This window comes from Syzygium oleosum, unplaced genomic scaffold, assembly GCF_021117445.2.
Source record: "Syzygium oleosum isolate NSW1041296 unplaced genomic scaffold, Sole_v2.1 Sole_v2.11, whole genome shotgun sequence".
NCBI lineage: Eukaryota > Viridiplantae > Streptophyta > Magnoliopsida > Myrtales > Myrtaceae > Syzygium > Syzygium oleosum.
Window position 1 is genome coordinate 11,784,935 of NW_026607495.1, and position 8,752 is coordinate 11,793,686.

The following is an 8,752-nucleotide window of genomic DNA, read 5'->3' on the forward strand; positions in this document are numbered from 1 at the left end:
CCTTAAGTTGCTTTGAGGGGCATATACCAATGCAGTATTGTTCGAACAATAGCTTTAGAGATGTTATTACTTTGTCTCGTAAAATTTCCGCCCGCTTACTTTCATAAACATCACTAATCATCCAATTCACATACTCCCACTTATGTCGAGGGTCAAGTATACAGGCAATAAGCAAAGTCAGATTGATGTTGTTCACATTACCAAAATACTTCTTAAATTTGGTCTTCATTCTCTTGGCCATTTCCTACAAACTTTTGTCCTCATTCTTACAATGCCCATCAATCATCGTACAAACCTCAAGACATCTTTCGCCTTATCATTACTGGTGACACAAGAAGAGACTGATACTTTTAAAAATATATCATATAACAACTTTAGGAAAGGAAGAAATTGACAGGCATACTCGCAATCATCACTCGTAGGCAACCCTTTCACCTTGGAAATTTCTTCAACAAATTTGCTATCATGAATATCCAATAAGGTAAAAGCTTTTTGAAGCTTTAAAGCCGCTTTCAACACCATGTTTGTCGAGTTCCAATGAGTCTCCACATCCAAACATAGAAGACTCTTGGAGTCAATATTCTCTAATTTAGTGCACCTCTTAAACCGTTGCAACCTCGCAAGAAAAGACCTCACATAATGCACAATCAAGCATAATCTAACTATAGAATCATCTATATCTTTCAAGCCCTCTTTCACAATAAAACTCAATATATGAGGACAATATCTCACGTGGAGTAATTCACCTGTCAATACTAAAGAGTTCCAAGAATTAAGTCTCTTTTTCAAGTATTAAACTCCCAAGTCATTTGAACTTGCATTATCTACGGTAATAGAAAAAACTCCTTTAATCCCCTAACTAGTTAAGCATTTCTCAACCGATTTTCCTATAAGCTTAGCATAATGACCCCGGGATTAGACAAAAGTTCAAAATTTTCTTTTGCAACTTCCAATTATGGTCAACAAAACGAGCAATGTGACATGTAACTCAAATTCTAACAAGAGGTCCATGTGTTACTTGTAAGACAAACTCTTAGAGATATCTTAGAAAAATAATTTTTCAATTTGCTTCTTTCCTTCAAGTATAACTCATAACAGCCGTGCCTCAATGTGTTACGTGATTGGATTAAAAATTTCGGCAGGATTCTATTCACAAATCGTCAAAATCCCTCATTTTCTATGAACTTGAAAGGTAATTCACCAAGAATAAACATGGCCGCCGGGTCTTTTCAACTAGCATCTTGGTAAAATTTTCATGGACCCAAAGAACTACCAATCCCAATAAGTTGACCTGAGGCACTTTTCTGCCTTTTCATGATGTTCACATATGGGTCTTCCTAACATTTAGTTAAATGATGATGTATCGAACTGGTCTCTTAACCACTAGGACAACCAATAGGGGCCCCACAATATAAAAATTAAGCCTTTTCTTGATCAGAAATCTTTTTAAAGTGTTCCCACGCTATAGGTCTGCTCTTCAATATGTGACACTAGAATCATTTGCTGAAGATATCTAGCAATCGTACTATCTATGACACTTAGAACTTGCAAATTATTGTTACAATAAAAAATGTAGTCCTTAACACACTCTTGACAAGTACAAGAAAAGCTGGCAAGCACCAGCTCATTAACAAGAGTTTATACATAAATTACTAATCAAATTCAGTCACACGACCAGGTGAGACATGGAGCAAAAGTTACAAATGGAGCACCGCAAGGACAGATTATAAATAAAATCAGATACTAACCAAGATGACTGAAAAGTGGCATCTATATCTTAAGTTCTAAAATTGATACCTTCACTAGATGTTATGACAACTTGTCACGATATTTATTGATAAGTGCATTAAGTACAAATAGCAAACGGTAGATTCAGGGCATAGTATTTATCGATATGACAGGAAAAGTGAGAAGAGGTGAAATTGGAGCAGGCACCAGAATGACTAGAAATTTTTTTTTTTTTTGGTAAGTCGAATGACTAGAATTTCGACACAACCAAACAGATAAATTCTACGGTTGTTCCTAGTGAATGTAATGTATTATTGGTCATTGACAGATTGATATCACTGTGCAAAATCGATGATTCGCATGTGTTTCAGCATATAGAATGGACTCATCTGACAGTAATACTGAACTAGCAGCTTATTCACCTTGTGATTGACGAGGAATTCCTAAATAACTAGTTCTTTTGACGACAAACCTTTGCCTATTAAAGCAGCTAAATTCTAAATTACAGGCCTTAATTCTGAGATACACAAGATTTCTTCCAGTCTAAAGCATAACTTACCAAACAGCTTTTCCGGAGATGCACGGAAGTGTTTGTCCCAGGGTTGAGAATGTCAGCCTGAAGCCCTGATGCTGTTATGGCCTTAATATACCTTCGAAGTGCAACTGGAACTAGATCCTCAATGCATAAGCAGAACTGCGAGAATACTCAAAGCAGTCCAAGTACAAAAGAAGAAATTCAAATGTTCGGATCAGCAGAGAAGATTTACCAGGATAAATTTGTTGACACCTCAATTTTCCTACTGGTAATGCTATCGACATAGGATGGTGAAGGGGTGAGGTTGTAACTTGCTATTTGAATATTAATCGTTTATAAAGAGTTACACATTGTAATTGTTGAGAAACACGTGTGAGTTGTGTTAGAGAAATCCCACATTGGATAATTGATGTAGTGTTGAACAGTTAATATATCATAGTTGACCCATAACTCATTAACTTAAGCTTTTGAGTGAAGGTGGGTTCAACTGGATATGTTGACGGGCTCGAACTTAAGTTCCCTCTTGGCAATCTCCCCAGGTGAAGGTATCGGGCTTCTGCTACGCGCTCCCAACAGTAATAGACTATATGAGAGTCATGCTTAATCATTATAAAGGATCCGCAATTATCAACACTTACGTATCTTTTTTATTCCAGTCTATCGATTTATCAATTTATTAGTTTCCTATACTTGCGTTTTACTTTACTCTAGATTTATTTGTCCACCATTAGTAACTTCATGTTCGAATCTCCACTGAACCCGATTAAATAAAAACCAAAGATCCATCTTTGTGAAAGGCATTTCACCATGTGCATCAATACCAACAAAGTTGTGGAGAAATACAAGCGAATGTAACCCATAGTTCGAATGAATGCAACTCTAATGTAGAGAAATATTAAGGAAATCACAATGCAAAGTTGTATTCAACATGTCTCCTAAATGGGACATGCCAAAATTTAATTTAATATGAATTATTTTACTATGGGCCAGATTTCGATGGCATGAACGAGTTCAATTCCTAATGCGAAAAGAGACATTAGGGCGAAAATTCAGATGTTAACGGACTGCACGGCGACCGTTTCCAATTGCACGGAGCCAGCGTCGGTCAAAGTTGACCGGTTTTTCTTTTCTGTCGCATTCTCTCTTTCTTTTCAATATTTCTCCAATATAAAATGCTATATTTTTTTACATAAAATAGAAATAGATCACCACAAATACCATCAGCAATTACGTAATCGGCCACAACACAAAGCACGGAATAGCATGTGCTTCTCTGCCGAATTTTGTGAAGCTTGTACGAACACCCCTCAATAGACTTCAATTGCAATAGTTTCAATATCTTAGAGCTCACAGAGCCGCCCCAAAGGCTAATAATAACACATAACATCAGAGGCTCTCTCCAATAGCAAGACCTTGGTCAATGATGCATCCTTAATCAATGGGCACGGATTCGAATATGGTCCACATAACATGGTCCTTGGTTTGGTGACCGGGAAGGCCGTGTCCGTCTCCATAATCGTAAAAGCACTGAGACGCTCGTGCCAAGTTGAGACAGGCATTGAGAAAAGGCCTGAACCCGGAGAATGGGTAGTCCTCAAAAACTTCTTTGTTCATCCTCTTCCAGGTCTCACGCACCAGATGCCTGATATGTTCCCGCGCGGCCTCTTCCAAAGCGCCGGTTTCATTCATGTAGCATTCTAGCGCCTTGTAGTTGTCTCCTCGTGCCAATTCATGCTAAGCATGGACGATAAAGATGGGTCACTAACGTAAGTCCCTAGATTCATCTCACATTTGTATCAAAGAAATAAAAAAAATAATGGAACATCACTGTGAATAATTCGATAATGTGCAGTTTTTATAAGAGATGATTAACAAGGAAAGGACAACTATCAAAGTAAGTTACCGATGATGTACTGAGATCATCGTTGAATCGAAGGATCTTGGCGGAAGAATGCATGACGCCCGGGATTTTCGACACGTTATCAAGTCCCTCTTCCGTCGAGAAAAGTGCCAAAAAAGTCTTAAACCTTTTGCATTTGTGCCAATTTAGTCCTAAACCTTTTGTATTTGTGCCAATTCAGCCCTAAACTTTTTTGTCTTTGTGCCAATTCAGTCCTTCCAGCCGATTTTGGCCCGATTTTGTTGACGTGGACATCGGCCGGCCGGCAGCCAATCACCGGCGCTGATGTGGATAACTTTTAATAATATTTTAATATTTTTTTGAATTTTTATTTATTTATTTTCTTTTTTTCTTTTTTTTCCCTCCCCTCCCTTCTTCCTCCAGCCGATCGTTGGACCGGCGACCGGCTAGAGGCCAACGAGGTCCTCGCTGGCCATTGGCGAGGCTCGCCCTCGCCAGCGATGGTGAAGGCGAGCCTCGCCCAGCCGCCGGCAAGGTCAACCTCGCCGGCCCCTGGCGAGGCTTGCCCTCGCCAGCAACGATGAAGGCGAGCCTCGCCATGGCTGGGCGAGGTCGTGCCTCGCCCAGCCATGGCAAGGCTTGCCAGTGGCCAGCGAGGTCGACCTCACCGGCCTTTGGCCTCTGGCCGATCACCGGTCCGGTGATCAGCTGGAGAAAGGAGGGAGGGAAAAAAGAAAAGAATAAAAAAATTAATAAAATTTCAAAAAATTATTAAAATATTATTAAAAATTGTCCACGTCAGCGCCAGTGACCGGTCGGCGTCCACGTCAGCAAAATTCTGCCAAAATTAATCGGAAGGACTGAATTGGCACAAATGCAAAAGGTTTAGGACTGAATTGGCACCCAAAAAAAGTTTATAACTAAATTGACATCAATGCAAAAGGTTTATGACTTTTTTGACACTTTTCCCCTCTTCCGTCACTATGTCTGTGGTTAGGAAGTAGCTATCCAACAGCAAAATCAGCCCTCCGATCGAATCCACCGCAACGTCCATGTACTCCTTCAGTGTCGGTTTAATGCCCTTGTTGTACCAATGGACCTCCTTCATGTACGCCTTGCATTCATCCGCCCACTATTGGATTGAAATTCGAAAAGTGTGTCAATCACCAAGTCGAGGGACGTTCTTTCTCCTACTTTTTCGGGATATACATTATAAGGTGAAAGATTTAGCAAGTCGAGATTACCACTTTTCGCATGTAAGGGATGGGGTTGATTCCTCGCTCTCTCATCGTCCAATACCCAACTTCGTTGGTCGTGTTGTACAAGACCATAAAACTATCTCTTATTGTTGGAGGAAGCTTATTGATGTCCGTGATGTCACACCTAGACAAGTTATCACTATTTCAACGATCTTATAAATTTTACCGTTACTCGAAAATGCGCTCCTACGCTGCCAGATTGCATCTATGAATTATAGAGTGCTTGTGTATACTTCGCCAGATTGCTAAGTTCCTTCCTGTGGACTGACTGCACTAAATTGAAATCTAGTTTAGCCAATCGTAGCAAAGAGGGGATCATGTCATGTTGTTTCTCGTACATGTCCATGAACCACCGAGCCTCCAACCTGTTTGGCCTCCAGTGGATTGGCATACCTAGTGCATGACTCACGTTGCTCGCTAAATTAGTGGGAACTTCGTCGAGGTTTAGATCCTTCAAATGCTTAGAAGCAAAGTTCCAAGCTTCATCAAGTATGGTTTCCCCTTCCAATCCATGAAAAGAAGCTTCATAAAGACCAAGAAGCCCCTTCACATCCTTATTGAGCAATTCGTTGAATGTGCCCGTTTTGTTCATAAACCTTTGAAACACATCTGTACATTTAGCAAAAGGAATGGTAAGGTAAAATTTGATGCGTCAACATGATTCACAAAAGGTTAACTAGTTAGCGACCACCTTGCAGTACTTTGTATCCATGTTGTCTGAGTAGCCGGAATCGAAGGGAAGTGGCATAGAGATCGTCCAAAAGCTGAGCATCTTCAGTCTTGTTATAGATGGAAATTAGAGCGTTCTTGATCTCTGTCTCAAATTGGTAACCTAGTCCTAGTCTTTGAACCACATCAATGAACTCGAGCTTGGCCACCTGGTTCATCTTCCTGCTGAACAGACCCCTGACTTCTTGTTTCAACCTTCGGAGTTGCTCGGTATATTTATCCTCCTAGGCACGTTAAAAATACATAAAAATTGAGATCTTAATCACAGTTAATACATAAGCATAGTTGCATATTGCCTATCGTATTAAAACAGATCGATTCTCATTTTATTTCCAAAAACATTTGAATAGGCATTGTTGAGCTCGTGCCTATATGTTGAGAATATGCCATTTTGACCAGGTTTATTAATATCTCCTGTAGAATATTGTTGGGGTTGGCCGTATATTTAATAGAGTTGCTGTGGATGGGGTTGTGTAAATTGATGTTACGTATCTCGAATGTCGTATATAAATCATATACAGAAATGGACAAGAAGTATACATCCATATATCAATCTTTTTTGGTCAAACCACATTTCTATTTTAAAGTACAATTTTTCTTTTTCTTTTTTTCTATGTCGTTTTGGGATTTGTGGACTCATCCCATCAAAGTAAATAGAAAATGGGGAAAAAGTGCACTTCGGTCACCAAACTTAAGTTGTTTTTGTTGTCAATGTGGTAACTTAAACTTCGAACATAGCAAAGTGAAGCCGAGGTATTAATCGCTACCGAACAAAAGTCTAATATTCAAATAATCAGTGCCATCATGGAATAAAGTGTTACTGAAATTTGCTTAAATTAAACTTGAGTTACTGTTTTTGTAGTTTGCGAATTGAATATCCACAATAGTGCCGAGTTTTTCCACAGCATACTTTCAGCTACCAATGACATGGACATGAGCTAGCTTCAAATTGTCAAAACCATGGACCAAAAAATATGACAGGAAATTTTTCCAAGTTTCAGGACCAAATGGAAAAAAGATTGCAAATTCAATACTGAATGTGAATATTTTCCATAGTATTTAAGCTAGAGTGGATTTTATGCCGATAAAAAAAATCATTACCGTGTAATCAACACTGAGTGACTGCACAAAGTCATAGTCCCAAACGCTAGGTTGCCAATTTGCTGAACGTCTCACAATCTCTTGATCTTCAATCTTCAAAGCGCATTTCACGAATTGAGCGCCGGAGGAGGTGGAGGAGGACGAGGACAAGGAGGAGCGAAGGCGTCTAGAGAACAAGAGAGAGGGTTGATTATGGCGGATTGAGGAGGGGATGAAGCTTGTGAACAAAGCAGGAAGAGCCATTGCGAAATTTGATGCAAGTGACTCAGTATGCTCACCATCCTTTATATAGGTGTCGCTGTGGAGCCCCAGTCATGGAAAAGTTTGCAGATGCTTTCGGTGCAAATTTTTCTATTTACTCAAGCCATTCTCTAAGCATTGGAATTTATGTTCTTATTTTTTTTTATTTTGTTCCAAAATGGTTGTCCTCGACACACCACGACTGATTTGGATAAATAAAAATGCCGTGCTTCAAAACTAGAGCGGTCAAAATGGATCATAAATCCATTCATTCACTCATTTACAATCAGGTTGTAATGGGTTGCTTAAACATTAAAAATGCCGGGTGAAAATGAGTTTAAAAAATTAATGTTCAATCAAGTTGGGTCTTAATGGAAATTTAGAGTATTTGTTTTGTTTCTACATGCATACGTTTATATTTTGATGCCTCGTCCCACTTCACGTTTCTTGTTAACCACAAAGTAATTTTAGGTGAAAAGCCACCAAAAATCCTAAAACTTCCCAAATTTGTACATGTGTGACATTTTACCCTATATCAAAGTTTTGTCAATGAGAATCATTAAAATTCTGCCTACATGGATGCCAGAAAGCAAACAGGATTGAATGGCACCCACATGGCTTAAGTGAAATAATAACGTCATTGTTTTGGCTTAAAAATCATCTTACGAAAGCTTAACAGATGATAAATGTATCACATAAAGTTTATGGTGTTTATGTGACGAGAAAAAGTTTAGGTTAAATATATAACAAGAAGCACATTTAAAATATTTGGCCGGCACACAACACCAAACTATTACTATAACAATCAATCAATGTTGTGGCCAATAAAAAAGTTTCAAAAACTAAAGGATTAATACCACAAAAAACTCAAATTGGTACACTTGTGATAAATTTACCCAAAACTAATTTCTTGACCACTAAAAATCCCAAACTGGTATACCTATAATAAATTTACCCTTAGTTTTCGATAAATTTTACCATCAAATTGATGAGTTTGATGATACATGAAAGTTGACAAATGTACTAAGTTGAGGTTTTACCCTTCCGTTTGTCACATGTGTAATAATTTAGTATGGTTTTCCATATTTAAGAGGAAATATTGCTAAAATTTGGAGCTGAGTTGTGTCCAGATCAGGTCCAGTTGGATAGGAGTCGATATAATTGTGTCACATGACAATGGATCAACATGATTTTAATGAACCGGAATATCTCACCAGAGGCACTGTTGAAAATATATCTCGAGTTTGAGCATGAAGATGAAAGTTTCCTATATTAAATAGGTTTCTGATTTTGAATAAA

General features: G+C 38.6%; 1 pseudogene; it reads right to left on the bottom strand.

Moving 5' to 3' along the window:
- Positions 1 to 3,600: 3,600 nt before the first annotated feature.
- LOC115663432 ((+)-alpha-terpineol synthase-like) lies at positions 3,601 to 7,456 on the bottom strand (annotated as a pseudogene).
- Between the last annotated feature and the right edge of the window lie 1,296 nt (positions 7,457 to 8,752).